The sequence below is a fragment of the Nicotiana tabacum genome, chromosome 6, assembly GCF_000715075.1.
Source record: "Nicotiana tabacum cultivar K326 chromosome 6, ASM71507v2, whole genome shotgun sequence".
Lineage (NCBI taxonomy): Eukaryota > Viridiplantae > Streptophyta > Magnoliopsida > Solanales > Solanaceae > Nicotiana > Nicotiana tabacum.
In genome coordinates this window covers 142720534-142736850 of record NC_134085.1, presented here as the reverse complement: position 1 = coordinate 142736850, position 16317 = coordinate 142720534, and positions in this window count along the sequence as shown.

Here is a 16317-nt window from a genome sequence, read left to right as displayed (position 1 = left end):
TGATTTTGGTAAGGTTTGAGACACTTAGTCTCTTTAGAGTGAGTTTAAGTTGGAAAAGTCAACCGGATATTGCCTTATGTGTTAGAGGGCTCGGATGTGAGTTCTGATGGTTTGGTTAACTTCGGGAGGTGATCTTGTGACTTAGGAGCATGATTGGAATGAATTTTGGAGGTTCGTAGTAGATTTAGGCTTGAATTGGCGAAGTTGATATTTTTGGCAATTTCTGGTTAGTAGGCGAGATTTTGATGTAGGGGTCGGAATGGAATTCCGAGAGTTGCGATAGCTCCGTTGTGTCATTTGGGATGTGTGTACAAAATTTCAGGTTATTCGGACGTGGTTTGGTTGAATCTTTTATCAAAAGCGGAATTTGGAAGATTTTAGAAAATTTGGCTTGAATCGGATGTGTTTTGGTTGATTTGATGTTGTTTGAGGTATTTTGAAGATTGGTACAAGTTTGAATAAGGTATTATGATATGTTTGTGCTTTTGGTTGAGGTCCCAGGAGACTCGGGGTGATTTCTGATGGTTAACAAAGAAGTTTGGAATTTGTTGCAGCTGCTGAAATTGCTGCTTCTGGTATTTTTGCACCTGTAGATTGGGGACCGCAGGTGCGACGCTGCATAAGCGGAAGGGTGGCCGCAAAAGCGGAATCTAGGGAAGCCATCAGGAACCACAGAAGCGGTTGGAATACCGCATCTGTGATGGCGCAGATGCGGAAAGTTGATCGCAGATGTGGAAAGGAGAGTTTAAGTTAGGACCGCAGAAGTGGAAATATAGCCGCCGATGCAAAAAGTTATGGGTGGAAAGTATAAATTGTGGCCTTCGCAAATTTTGAGCTATTTCACCATTTTTATCTTGGCTTTAGAGCTTTTTGGACGAATTGAAAGAGGGATTTCAAGGTAACTTCATTGAGGTAAGGAATTTGGACCTAAAACTCATTCCTATGCTATTATTATACGGATTAGAGCTAGAAATCATGGGAATTAAGGGTGAAAATTGGGGAAACTAGGACTTGGGAACTTAGGCCTTTGATTGAGGATTTGGTGGACCATTTGAGGTCAGATTTCAGAACTTTTGATATGTATGAACTTGTAGGGAGATAAAGAATCTATTTATGTAAAAATTATTGAATTTTGAGACATGGGCCCGGGGGTCGGGTTTTGGTAATTTCGGGATTTGTGTCGTATATTGATTATTTTCACTTGGGCTTCGTTCCCTTAGCATATTTTGACGTCCTCGTTCTAATTTTGGATAGACTCGACGCGAGTGGAGGCCGATTCATGGGGTAAATGTGTCGCGAGCTTGAGATTTGACTGGTTAGAGGTGAGTAATGATTGTAAATGATGTTCTTAGGGTTTGAAACCCCGGATTGCACATCGTAGTGCTATATTAAGGTGAGGCACATGTTTGATGACGAGCGTGGGGTCGTGTACTATTGGGGATTGTGATTTGGTCCGTCCCAATCGATGATTTTACCGCGTATTTGACTGACATCTATTTGTTATCATCATTATTTGGGCTGAATGCCATATTTGGGCCTTGTGCCAATTATTTGAACCCTTCAGGGATTTTTACTGATATTTTCCTCACTGTTTTGACTTTATACTTGAACTCAGTCATGTTATATTTCACTGTTTTCGTACTCAGCCATATTTACTCTTTTTTAAACACTCACATGATCTCTTAAATGATATTTTTGGGCTGAGAAACATGTTTTACTATTGCCCGAGTAGCTTGTGAGGATTTTTGACTGAGTAAGGCCGATGGCCTATGTTGTGAGGAAACATTTGATACCGATTATGAGGCCGAGGGACTGAGATATGTACGCCATGAGGTGGCTTGATTGATATGAGGCCGAGGGCCTAGTGATGATGCCACGAGATGGCTTGATATTGCGCTTGGGCCGTAAGGGGCCCTACCAGGAGTCTGTACTCCCCCAGTGAGCGCGGGTACCCATTGTGATATGATATTGAGTTCGAGGGGCTGGTATTATTCTATGTGATTGCCCGACGGGTTGGTATTATTCTATATGATTGCCCGAGGGGCGGATTTGTTGATACTGTGCCCGAGGGGCGAGCCTTTATGTGCTTACTTTTCATAATTGACTGTCAATTACCTGCTTAATCATTGAAAAAGGCTTTTCGTGAAACTACATTTGAGTTTAATAATTTTACCTATCTTTCACTAATTTACTAATTTTAAGTAGTTTTACTGCTTCATTATGGAATGCTTTGTGCCTTACATGATTTCTTGCTTTTAGTATTTATTTACATTTGTTACTCACTGAGTTGGAGTACTCACTTTACTCCCTGCACCCCTGTGTGCAGATTCAGGCGTTGCTGATCCGGCCAGTGCGAGTTGAGAGCTCCCGGCGGACATACGGAGTTCATGAGGTAGCTGCTTGAAGTCCACAGACCCGTGTTTCTACCTCTTTATCATTTCTATTTCTGATCAGACAATTGTAATAGTTTATAGACTTATCGGATTTATAGTAGGATTTATAGATGCTCATGACTAGTGATACCCCGGTATCGGGATGTGTTGGGTTGTCCTTCCGCATATTTATGATATTATCTGCTACTTAGTATTATTAAATCATGTTTTAGACTGTTTTCATGTTGTTTGTTTAACATCGAATTGAGAATAGTTAGCCGGCTTTGTCTTCACAAGAGGCGCCATCATAATCTGGTTCGGGTTTAGGGTCGTAACAAGTTGGTATCAGAGCCTAGGTTACATAGGTCTCACGAGTCATGAGCAGGTTTAGTAGAGTCTCACGGATTGGTACAGAGACGTCTGCATTTATCCTCGAGAGGCTGCAGAACCTTTAGGAAAAACTTCATATCCTTGAAATTCATGTCATGCGAATTTGTTGATTCGAGTACTAAACTTCTGTTGTTCTATTCTCTCATAGATGGTGAGAACACGCGCTACTGGTTAGGATAGATAACCTCTAGTGCCATCAGTTGTGGCCATTAGAGCCCGAGGATGCGGCTGTGGTCGTAGTAGGGGCAGATCAGCTAGGGTAGCACTTGCAGATCCACCAGCTGCCCCAGTTCAGGGTCAGGTCCTAGTTATGGACGCTCCAGCACTAACAGCTCAGGCACCAGCTGTGCCCATTGTGATTCCGGGTCTTTAGGAGACCTTGGATCAGATCTTATTAGTTTGCACTAGCCTAACTCAGGCGGTATCAGCCACTACATCCGCATCTACTTCTCAGGCCGAGGGAGGCAATCAGACTCCCGCCGCTCGCACACCTGAGCAGGTCGTGCAGGAACTTCAGACGCCGGAGGCATATCCAGCCCAACTGGTTGCAACTGCTCAGGACTATGTAGTTCCTGCTATGCCGGAGGATGAGCAGCGCAGGTTGGAGAGGTTTGGTAGACTGCAGCCTCCGACCTTCAGTGGTGTAGAGGGTGAGGATGCCCAAGGTTTCTTAGATAAGTGTCAGAGGATGCTTCGTACCTCGGGTATTCTGGAGACCAGCTACGTCGCTTTCACTACTTATCAGTTTTCAGGAGCTGCCTTCACTTGGTGGGAGACTTTTGAGAGGCGTAGGTCTGTTGGTGCAGCATCCCTTACCTAGCAGTAGTTCTCCGTTCTATTTCTGGAGAAATATGTGCCGCAGTCTCGCAAAGAGGAGCTGCATTGGGAGTTTGAGTGGTTGCGTCAGGGAGAGATGACTGTGACGCAGTACGAGATGAGGTTCTCCGAGTTAGCTCGTCATGCTATTTGGATGGTTCCGATAGATAGAGAGAGGATTACGAGGTTTGTTGATGGCCTTACTTATCAGCTTCATATTCTCATGACCAGGGAGAGGGTGATTGGTGCTACTTTTGAGGAGGTTATGGATATTGCCCGTGAGATTGAGTTTGTTTGTCGCCAGGAACGCGAGGAGAGGGAGGCCAAGAGGCCTCGAGGTTCTGGTAGTTACAGTGGTACTCCTTCGAGAGGTCAGTTTTAGCACGGTAGAGGTCGTCCATTCAAGCATGCTCAACCATCTCACCCAGGTTATCATGGGGCGTCATCGGGTCATGGTTCTCATAGTTCTCATCAGGGCCAATCATCACTTAGTGCTTTTCCAGCTCCGAGTTCATCCCGTGCTCCATCAGTTCAGGGCTCTTCTATGCCAAGTGTATCTGCTAGTCACTCCGGTGCAAGGGGTTCCCTTCAGTCCCCTTATCCAACACCTGGGAGTTGTTATGAGTGTGGTGAGATGGGTCATATGTGGAGGCAGTTCCCTCATCGTCTTGCGAGCTCATCTTAGCAGAGGGGTCAGTCATCAGCTTTAGCGCTAGTTACTTCAGCACCACCCGCCCAGCCAGCTAGGGGTGGAGGTTAGTCAGCTAGGGGTCGCCCCAGAGGGGGAGGTTGATCAGGTGGAGGTCAGGCCCATTTCTATGCACTTCCAAGCAGACCCGATGTTATTGCTTCAGATGCTGTTATTACAGGTATTGTTTCAGTCTGTCACAGAGATGCCTCTGTATTATTTGATCCCAGTTCCACCTTTTCTTATGTGTCATCATACTTTGCTCGTTATTTGGGTACGCCCCATGAGTTTCTTGCTTCACCTGTTCATGTATCTACCCCGGTGGGCGATACTATCATTGTAGACCGTGTGTACCGGTTGTGTGTGGTGACTATTGGGGGTCTGGAGACCCGTATGGATCTTTTATTATTGTGTATAGTGGATTTCGATGTTATTTTGGGCATGGATTGACTATCACCATGTCGTGCTATTCTGGATTGTCATGCTAAGATAGTCACATTGGCTATACTGTATGTGCCACGGATTGAGTGGCGAGGTGTGACTGATTATGTTCCCAGTAGAGTGATCTCATTCTTGAAAGCCCAGCATATGGTTGGGAAGGGTTGTCTTTCATATCTAGCCTTTGTGAGGGATGTCGGTGCCAAGACTCCTAGTATTGATTCTGTTCCAGTTGTGAGGGATTTTTCCGATATGTTTCCTACAGACCTGTTGAGCATGCCACCGGACATGGACATTGATTTTGGTATTGACCTGGTGCCAGGCACTTAGCCCATTTCTATTCTGTCATATCGTATGGCACCGGCAGAGTTAATGACAGATATAAGCAGCTTCAGTTGCTCCAATTCTTCCGACAACCATCCAAAATCATCCCGAGGCCCCTAGGACCTCAACCAAAAGCACAAACAAGTCTAATACTAGTGTCCAAACTTATACCAATCCTTAAAACACCTAAAACAACATCGAAATGACGAATCAACCATAGATTCAATCCTAAGAACTCCAAAACTCTAAAAATATGCTTTCGATCAAAAATTCTATCAAACCTCGTTCGAATGACTTGAAATTTTGCACACACGTCATATTTAACACTACAGAGCTACCCCAACTTCCGAAATTCCATTCCGACCCTCGGGTCAAAATCTTACTATTGAACCGAAAACTTCAAAATTCAACTTTCGGTATTTCAAGCCTAAATTAGCTATGGACCTCTAAAACACCATCCGAACACGCTCTTAAAACTGAAATGACCAAACAGAGCTAACGGAACCATCAGAATTCCATTCCGCGGCCGTCTTCACACTGTTTCAACTACGATCAAATTTCCAACATTTAAGCTCTCATGTAGGGACTAAGTGTCCCAAAACTCTTCGAAACTCAAAATCGAACATCCCGACAAATCAAAATAGCAGAAATAAACATGAGGAAAGCAGTTAATAGGGGATCAAGGCGTTAATTCTTAAGACGATTGGATGGGTCGTCACATCCTCCTACATTTAAACATTCATTCGTCCTCGAACGAGCATAAAGACATACTTGAAGTAGTGAAAATATGAGGGTAACGGCTGCGCATATCCTGCTCAATCTCCTAGGTCGCCTCCTTGACCGGCTAACCCCGCCACTGAACCTTCACTGATGCAATATTCTTTGACCTCAGCTTTTGAAGCTGCCTGTCCAATATTGCCACTGGCTCCTCAACATAGGATAGATCCTTGTCCAACTGGACTGAACTGAAATCTAACACGTGCGACGGATCATAATGATACCTCTGGAGCATTAAAACATGAAATATCGGATGAACTCCTGCCAAGTTGGGAGGTAAGCTAAGCTCATAAGCAACCTCCCCAACACGCCGCAATATCTCAAAAGGACCAATAAACCTCAGACTCAACTTTCCTTTCTTCCCAAATCTCATAATGCCCTTCATAGGCGAAACCCGAAGCAGAACCCACTCTCCAACCATATAAGAAACATCACAAATCTTTCGATCCGCGTAGCTCTTCTGTCTGGACTAGGCTATACGGAGTCTATCCTGAATCACCTTAACCTTCTCCAAAGCATCCTGCACCAAGCCTGTGCCCAATAAACTGGCCTCACCCAGCTCAAACCAACCCACCGGGGACCTACACCGCCTACCATATAAGGCCTCATACGGTGCCATCTGAATGTCGGACTGGTAGCTATTGTTGTAAGCAAACTCCGCCAATGGAAAGAACTGATCCCAAGACCCTCCAAACTCAATCACACACGCACAAAGCATATCCTCAAGAATCTGAATAGTGCGCTCAGACTGTCCGTCCGTCTGAGGGTGAAATGATGTACTCAACTCTACCCGATTACCTAACTCATGCTGAACGGCCCTCCAGAACCGTGATGTGAACTGAGTACCTCTATCTTAAATGATGGAAACTGGAATACCATGCAAACGAACAATCTCCTGGATATAAATCTCTGCTAGGCGCTCCGAAGAATAGGTAGTACACACAGGAATGAAGTGCGTGGATTTGGTCAGCCGATCCACAATCACCCTGTCACGCCCAAAAACCGAGGAGCACGACCGGTGCTCAATCGAGTAAACCCAACTAAGCAAGCCTGTTAGGTTCCATTCTACCCAAACTAATTCATGAATAAATAGGAGATGGATTCCATTAATCACACTTAGTAAGTATTTCATTAACAACTTCTATTTCATTTCCATTAGCAGCTTAAATCGTAATTATCAAAATATTACAAGTTTTATAAATCTTTGACAAACATCAATATTTCTACTTTAGATCCAATACCCGACACTACCCACAACCTATCTACGGAGCCTCTAAGTACAACTGAAGAGTAATGTAATATGGAAATGCCGGTAATGAGGCTACGACTATACCTCAAAATACAAAGTACATGATAAACAGATGAAACAGGACCCCAAAACAAAGTGCGGCTCACCAAGTCAGCTGAAAGGATGATGCGGCACTAGCTGCGACCAACACTACCTGCTATAAAAACACCTACATCCATTTAAAGATGTAGCGCCCCCGGCAAAAAGGGTGTTAGTACTATCGAATAACACTAGTATGTATAACTAAACACCATCTAGTTAGAAAGAACTTTCATAAAAAAATAAGGAAATCACAAGTACAACTCAGAAGCTTTAAACGATCACAACATTATCAATATAATAGAATCATACAAATTTTACATCATGTTTCCATAGCCTTTAGTTTGGGGCATTTCATACTGTTCAACATTGTTCACATTACCACCGCTATCTTGAGCGGAGTCTAATCTCGACCCGATCGGCTAGGTTGCCTTATTTGAGACATTCACTTCAATCACAAACACATTACCACCATGAGCGTAGCATGGCTTCTGATCTCGGCCCTATCGGCTAGGCCGCCTTACCAAGGCATCTCCCTTTTCTATCAATCATCTCATTTCAATCTTTGTTTCCCATAAATCATTTCATAGGCACTTGGGTCCACAGCTGTCAGATCATATATTTGGCACTAGGCCACATCTCACATCATTCCCAATTTCAAGGTTAGATTTGCCATTTAGGACACTAGGTGCACAGAAGAGAAATTTAAATTGTGAGCATAGATAAGACTTCACATAGATGACACATTATATGCAGCTTCAATCTCAATTTAAGATATAAGCATTTCAATACATAATTCATATCTTTTGCCCCTTTCAAGTTATCAAAATAGCACGTTGATCATGTTGAGACACATCTTTCACCCATATAAGGTTACAACACCAATTCATGTAAAATAACAATCGATGAAACAATTCAACTTTAATCTTACCATATTCACACAAACATCGATGAAGCTCGATTTCTAAAAGACGGGGTTTTAGCCATACATACCTTGTTTAAGCTTTCCTTAAGTTACTACAACGTTCCGGAAATTCTAGCAATCCCAATCTACTTGAGACATAACAAAATTGAACACAAATTAGGAAGGTATTCATGGTTTCAGCTCATTTGAGCATTTTATCAAACACTAGTTGAGCATATTCATTTCAAATCTCTTTTACAAGATTTACTTCATTCCTCAACCCAATCTTTATTTATTTATGTTCAACAATCTTCCCACAGACCTATTTTGTACATGCATGTATATATAATACTATTACACCCAAGAATCATACCTCAATAACCCATCTCACAATCTCTACAACACCAACACAACCTAGGTTAGGCAACTATGGCTTCCAATCACCATCCCATGAGTTACAATACTTAATTTATACTCATATTTCCATAATAACTCCATATATGTTAGTCTAAGGGTAAAAGATTACCTCTTGTAGACCAAATCTTGAAAGACAACTTTTGGGATGTTCTTGAGATTTTGAAGAAATCCTATGAAATCCAATCAAAATCATGTTTTAACTAGTGATTGAGAAGTGAAATCACCATGAAAATACACTTAAAAACTCACCTTAGGTGTGCAATTGGATGCTTTGGCCGGATTGGGGATGGAGAGGATGCCCAAGTCTTGAAAAATGACTTAAATCCTCTCATTTCCCGTCCTTAGGTGTATTTAGAGGTCTTCTACTAGCGCGCCCGTGCTAAGGCCACGCACACGAGGCAGAATACTTCTCAATATGAGCGGTCGCGCTTCTGCCGCGCACCTGGGCGCGCATATGACACATGCCTAGTAAAATGGTCGTAAGTTTCTGTATACACCTCCAAATGACAAACGGCTTGTTGCGTCGAAACTAGACTCAGAGAGCTTTAATTTGATAGGTTGTGCATCACACAACACCTTATATAACTGGAGATATGATTGTCCAAAGTGAGGTCTTGTGCGTACTCATTCCCAACTTTAGTCCATTATGAAATTTTCCAACTTGGCTTAGACTTAGGCCTCTCCTTAGACCCCAAATCACTTATAATATGACTTATACACTTATTAACATATCCAATTAATATTCATTATATCATGAATCCTCATTTGCACACAAAATAAAATAATTAGCCTACCTTGGCACCACGAAATCTTAAATTACTTAGCAAAATTTTCTGGGGCTTTACATTCTCCCCCGCTTAGGATCATTCATCCTCGAATGATAATTGGAGTCAATCCGCAAATACTTAGTATAACTTATCTCCTTTCTCACATATCTTTAACTCCCAAATTTTGACTAACTCCCAAAAAAATTTAGAAATTTTGGAAGAGTTTCCCTTGTATCTGGCATATCCACCTGTCAAAGAATTCCAGAAACACATCCTATCAACATATACATAATCCAAAGATGCAACATAATATAAAATGATGCCAATCGTGTCCCTATAAGCAATGCATTTCTAGAAAAGAAATACTATTATCATCAACTAACCGTGTGATACATAATTCATAGAAGGTAAGCTTTCAACATCTTCATAGGACACAAATACTTAATTACATAGCTATCCAAAGAAGTGAGGGTACTTCTTCTTCATTTCTTCCTCGGCTTCCCAAGTGGCTTCCTCACTTTGCTGGTTTCGCCATAATACTTTTACGGAGGCAATTTCTTTATTTCTCAACTTTTGGACTTGCCTATCAAGAATGGCAATTGGGATTTCTTCATATAACATCTCTTCATTAACCTTGATAGTTTCAACCGGCACAATAGCGGATGGATTTCCCACTACTTTTTTTAACATAGACATATGGAATACCAGGTGTACCAATGACATCTCGGATGGTAACTCGAGCTTGTATGCCACCTGACCGATACCTTGAATGATTCTATATGGCCCCACATACCTCGAACTCAATTCCTTTCTTTCCAAACTGCAAAACACCTTTCATGGGGGAAACATTTAGGAATACCCAATCATCTTCTTTGAACTCTAAATATCTGCGATGAACATCTGAATAAGACTTTTGGTGACTCTGAGCAGTTTTCAACCGCTCCTTAATGACCTTAACCTTCTCCATAGCCTGATTCACAATGTCTAGCCCTATCCATTCAGCTTCTCAAACCTCGAACCACCCAATGGGAGATCTATATCTCCTACCATACATCGCCTCAAATGGTGCCATCTGGATACTAGCATGGAAGCTGGTGTTGTAAGCAAATTCTATGAGTGGCAAATGGTCATCCCAACTACCTTTGAAATAAAGAACACAAGCATGCAACATATCCTCAAGCGTCTGAATGGTCCGCTCTGCTTGCCCATCAGTTTGTGGATAAAAGGTTATACTAAGATTTACTTGAGTACCCAAACCTTGCTGAAATTTCTTCCAAAAGTTTGTCGTGAATTGAGCCCCTCGATCTGAAATGATTGAGACTAGAGTGCCATGCAACTTGACTATTTTTTGATATGCATTTGAGCATACTGCTCCGCCACAAGCGACGATACGGCCCTATTTTGCACAATTTCCCTACCTTCACTAGACTTTGCAAGACAAACTTTCAAACTAGCCACTGGTGAACCTCCATGGCCAACTACCTTTGACATATCTCCAAGTGAGCTAAACTACCCATAGATTTCTGGCTAAGAGCATCTGCCACGACATTGGCCTTTCCCGGGTGATAGAGAATCTCAATATCATAGTCCTTGAGTAACCCGAGCCATCCTCTCCATCTCAGATTCAACTCCTTTTGTTTAAAAAAATATATTGAAGGCTCTTGTGGTTCATAAATACATCAACATGTACCCCGTACACATAATGTCACCAAATCTTTATACAAAACTACTGCCGCAAGTTCTAAGTCATGTGTCGAATACTTCCTTTCATGATTCTTGGGTTTCCTTGAAGCATAAGCGATCGCCTGGCCATGTTGCATCAATAGTGGACCATCTATGTCACATTTCTCTTACATGTGACCTCCTACGATTTGAGTTCTTCAATAATTTTCTTGATATGGTTACAATCTTATGTGAGTACTTGCAACTTGCTCTTCCAAATTCTCAACAAAGACATTACTGGATGAGTTTTCTTATAGAACCCTCTATTTCAAAGGAATACATCTTCTAGCCTACGCACACACCTTAATATCATCAACATGCACAACATTACTTCAAATGTAATGTAACATTGTTCTCAGACCTTTCCTAGTCAACCTTTTTCCTCCTTGTGTGCCTTATAAAATTTAAGAAACCACTCCACTTCCTTTGTGAACATTCTCATGATCCCTCCATACTATTAAACACTTTCCAAAACACGTATCAACAACCTTAATACATATTCAACTCAAAAAGAGCACTAGCCCGAACAATAACTTGAAATCTTCCTAAATTCTTCAATAAAAACTTCTTGTTTTCCTTCTAAGTGTAAGAATTACTCCATCCTCAATAAGTAACTCACCTTATTCCCAATATTGTAGCTACCAATAGTGTTTGTTGGTATTTTTGATTAAGAGCTATCATGTTAAACATGTTTGATTCGTAACAAGTGTTCATCCTCTCTCACTACATTTCAAACATTTCCCTTTGTCCTTTGGGTAAATTGTGTTGTTTTTGCCCTTTTTGTTCTCCCTTTCGGTCTAGCCAATACATTGGTACTATCTTTTCTTTGTGATTGGGACATTCATTCCCATTCCATTTTGCTATAATGCATAGTAGATAGCCTTATTGTGCCACGCACTTGTCTGCACCCCATGGACTCGTGGTATCATTGCGTCTGGTTTGTTGAGTTTATCACGCCACTATTTCACCTCCAGTAGTCTCACTTTCCATTGTAATATGTAGACATGAACTCCCTCTAAATATTTTAGTTGATATTCAGTGTCACCCAAGTCAGTAACATTATGGTTAGTCCTTTATACCTTCTATTAACACTTGTGCTCCAGGCGAGGCTACCATTTTAATACAAACTATGTTGCGATAACATGGACATCTCAATTTATAGATTTTCTTCCTATTTCTTCTCACCTCATTATTCCTAGCTAGTGAATAGCCACACACTCTTCCACATGTTACGTGGTCTTTTTCTTTAATTTTTTTTATCCCGCTCACCTCTTAACTCTTGTTAGGATATTCGTGGGAAAGTGTGTTCATCGTCATATCATTTAACACCTCTTTGCTTGTAAGATTCTTTAGATGCTCTCCATCAAGCCCAAATACCCTCTTGGGTTATTATAGCATCACATTTATTTCTCCCACTCGTTTCGCCTTTCTTAACGCCTTGGTACTTTGGTTAAATCACAGATCTATGATTAACCCATTCTAAAAACTCGCAACCTTCCACATTTGACCTATAGTACTTCCTTAGGTTCCATTGTTCCTGACCCTCTAACAAGTATAAAATACTTTTACAAATATACTCTTAGTTTCTAGGATCGTTGACCCTATCATTCATATTGTCCTGTATGAAAATTTTACCTTACTTAATCTTCCACCTTTTTGGGGGTACTAGTGGTCTACCATTAGCATATCCTTTCAGATAATCACGTTATCGATTATCACTTTTCTAGACTACACATGTCTTCAACAAAATATTCAAACATCATAGCTACATGGTCGTACACTTGTTTTGTTGTATTTAAGTGGCCTTACTATGGCCCTTCCTCCCCCACTTAGGGCGAATGTCCCGGATTTTGACACAAGTCTTGAATTTAGCAACTTCATGGACATATGTTTCATTTCTCTATCCCTCACATATATGTTCGACTATTAGGGAGATTGAAGTAACAATGGTATTAACCTCATAAGTTCTCTACTCTTATTCAGCCACACGGGCTTGGGATTCCAATTCCTCATATCAATATCCTTTAGGAGTGTAACACAACTTCATACACTTATGGGATTCTTATAACATTCATAGCACAAGGGTCTTCTCATTATGGGTTCAATTGACTCTCATTTCATGACTTGTTGTCTCCCGTGAGAGACCTACATGTTTGTCATTACTCTCCTGGTCATGCCTTACATATATCACATGCTTATACAACAAAGTTTCTTTTACACCTTAGGATTATTTACATACTTCTCACACTACCCACAGGTACTATTCAAGCTTACATATCACTTATCAATTCAATGTTTCTTTGGAGGTGGGTGATCAATTTTAACACTTTTCTCATATAAAGTATGCTTCTGGTACTGTGTACGTATCTCATATATCCGTACAATTTGTTCAACATGATACATGTGTCATCTCATTAATATTCAGGCCTTTGCCCATTGGTCATTCTATATGACAACATTACTTGAAATAGACGAAAGAACGTTTAAAATTATCTTGAATCTCAATGCACGAGTTAGAAGACAATCTTATTGTCAAGCTTTATCGCACGATCTGGAGTGTTGAAGAAGGGTAACATTCCTAAATGTCCATGTAGCCTCCAACTTATAGATGTGGTCGACAACACGCCGATAAGAAGGACTCTACTAGACATGGCTCTGAGACATCCTAGGATACTTTATAACCTTAGGCTCTGATACCAAATTTGTCACACCCCAAAACCGAGGAGCACGACCGACTCTCAACCGAGTAAACCTGACTAAGCAAGCCTGTTAGGTTCCATTCTATCCAAACTAATTCATGAATAAATAGGAGATGGACTCCATTAATCACACTTAGTAATTCATTAACAACTTCTGTTTCATTTCCATTGGCAGCTTAAATCGTAATTATCAAAATATTACAAGTTTTATAAATCTTTGACAAACATCAATATTTCTACTTTAACTCCAATACACGACACTACCCACAACCTGTCTACGGAGTTGCTAAACACAACTGAAGAGTAATGTAATATGAAAATGCCGGTAACAAGGCTACAGCTATACCTCAAAATACAAAGTACATGATAAAAAGATGAAACAGGACCCCGAAACGAAGTGGGGCTCACCAAGTCAGCTGAAAGGACGATGTGGCACTAGCTGCGACCAACACTGCCTGCTATAGAAACACCTACATCTATTTAAAGACGTAGCGCCCCCGGCAAAAGGGACGTTAGTGCCATCTAATAGCACTAGTATGTATAACTAAACACCATCTAGTTAGAAAGAACTTTCATATAAAAATAAGGAAATCACAAGTACAACTCAAAAGCTTTAAACGATCACAACATTATCAATATAAAAGAATCATACAATTTTCACATCATGTTTCCATAGCCTTTAGTTTGGGGCATTTCATACTGTTCAACATTGTTCACATTACCATCTCTATCTTGAGCGGAGTCCGATCTCGACCCGATCGGCTAGGCTGCCTCATTTGAGACATTCACTTCAATCACAAACACATTACCACCATGAGCGTAGCATGGCGTCTGATCTCGGCCCGATCGGCTAGGCCGCCTTAACAAGGCATTTCCCTTTTCCATCATTCATCTCATTTTAATCTTTGTTTCCCATAAATCATTTATAGGCACTCGGGGCCACAACTGTCACATCATATATTTGGCACTAGGCCACATCTCACATCATTCCCAATTTCAAGGTTAGATTTGCCATTTAGGACAGTAGGTGCACAGAAGAGCAATTTAAATTGTGAGCATAGATAAGACTTCACATAGATGGCACATTATATGCAGTTTCAATCTCAATTTAAGGTCTAAGCATTTCAATACATAATTCATATCTTTTGCTTCTTTCAAGTTATCAAGATAGCACGTTGATCATGTTGAGACACATCTTTCACGCATATAAGGTTACAACACCAATTCATGTAAAATAACAATCGATGCAACAATTCAACTTTAATCTTACCATATTCACACAAACATCGATGAAGCTCGATTTCTAAAATATGGGGTTTTAGCCATACATACCTTGTTTAAGCTTTCCTTAAGTTACTACAACGTTCCGGATATTCTAGCAATCCCAATCTACTTGAGACATAACAAAATTGAACACAAATTAGGAAGGTATTCATGGTTTCAGCTCATTTGAGCATTTTATCAAACACTAGTTAAGCATCTTGATTTCAAATCTCTTTTACAAAATTTCCTTCATTCCCCAACCCAATCTTTACTTATTTATGTTCAACAATCTTCCCACAAACCTAATTTGTACATGCATGTATACATAATACTATTACACCCAAGAATCATACCTCAATAACCCATCTCACAATCTCTACAACACCAACACAACCTAGGTTAGGCAACTATGGCTTCCAATCACCATCCTATGAGTTACAATACTTAATTTATACTCATATTTCCATAATAACTCCATATATGTTAGTCTAAGGGTAAAAGATTACCTCTTGTAGACCAAATCTTGAAAGACAACTTTTGGGATGTTCTTGAGATTTTGAAGAAATCCTATGAAATCCAATCAAAATCATGTTTTAACTAGTGATTGAGAAGTGAAATCACCATGAAAACACACTTAAAAACTCACCTTAGGTGTGCAATTGGATGCCTTGGCCGGATTGGGGATGGAGAGGATGCCCTAGTCTTGAAAAATGACTTAAATCCTATCATTTTCCATCCTTAGGTGTATCTAGAGGTCTGCTACTAGCGCGCCCGTGCTAAGGCCACGCTCACGAAGCAGAATACTTCTCAATATGCGCGGCCGCGCTTCCGCCGTTTACCTAGGCGCGCATATGACACATGCCCAGTAAAATGGTCGTAATTTTTTGTATGCACCTCCAAATGACGAACGGTTTGATGCGTCGGAAACTAGACTCAAAGAGATTTAATTTGATAGGTTTTGAATCACACAACACCTTATATAAATTGAGATATGATTGTCCAAAGTGAGGTCTTGTGCGTACTCATTCACAACTTTAGTCCATTATGAAAATTTCCAACTTGGCTTAGACTTAGGCCTCTCCTTAGACCCCAAATCACTTATAATATGACTTATACACTTATTAACATATCCAATTAATATCCATTATATTATGAATCCTCATTTGCACACAAAATAAAATAATTAGCCTACCTTGGCATCACGAAATCTTAAATTACTTAGCAAAATTTTCTGGGGCTTTACACACCCAATAGCGTTGAATTTTCTCAAAGTCCGTGGGAGCCCAACTACAAAGTCCATGGTGATCCGCTCCCACTTCCACTCCGGAATTTCTATCTGCTGAAGCAACCTACCCGGTCTCTGGTGCTCATACTTCACTTGCTGACTGTTGAGGCACTGAGATACAAATCCAA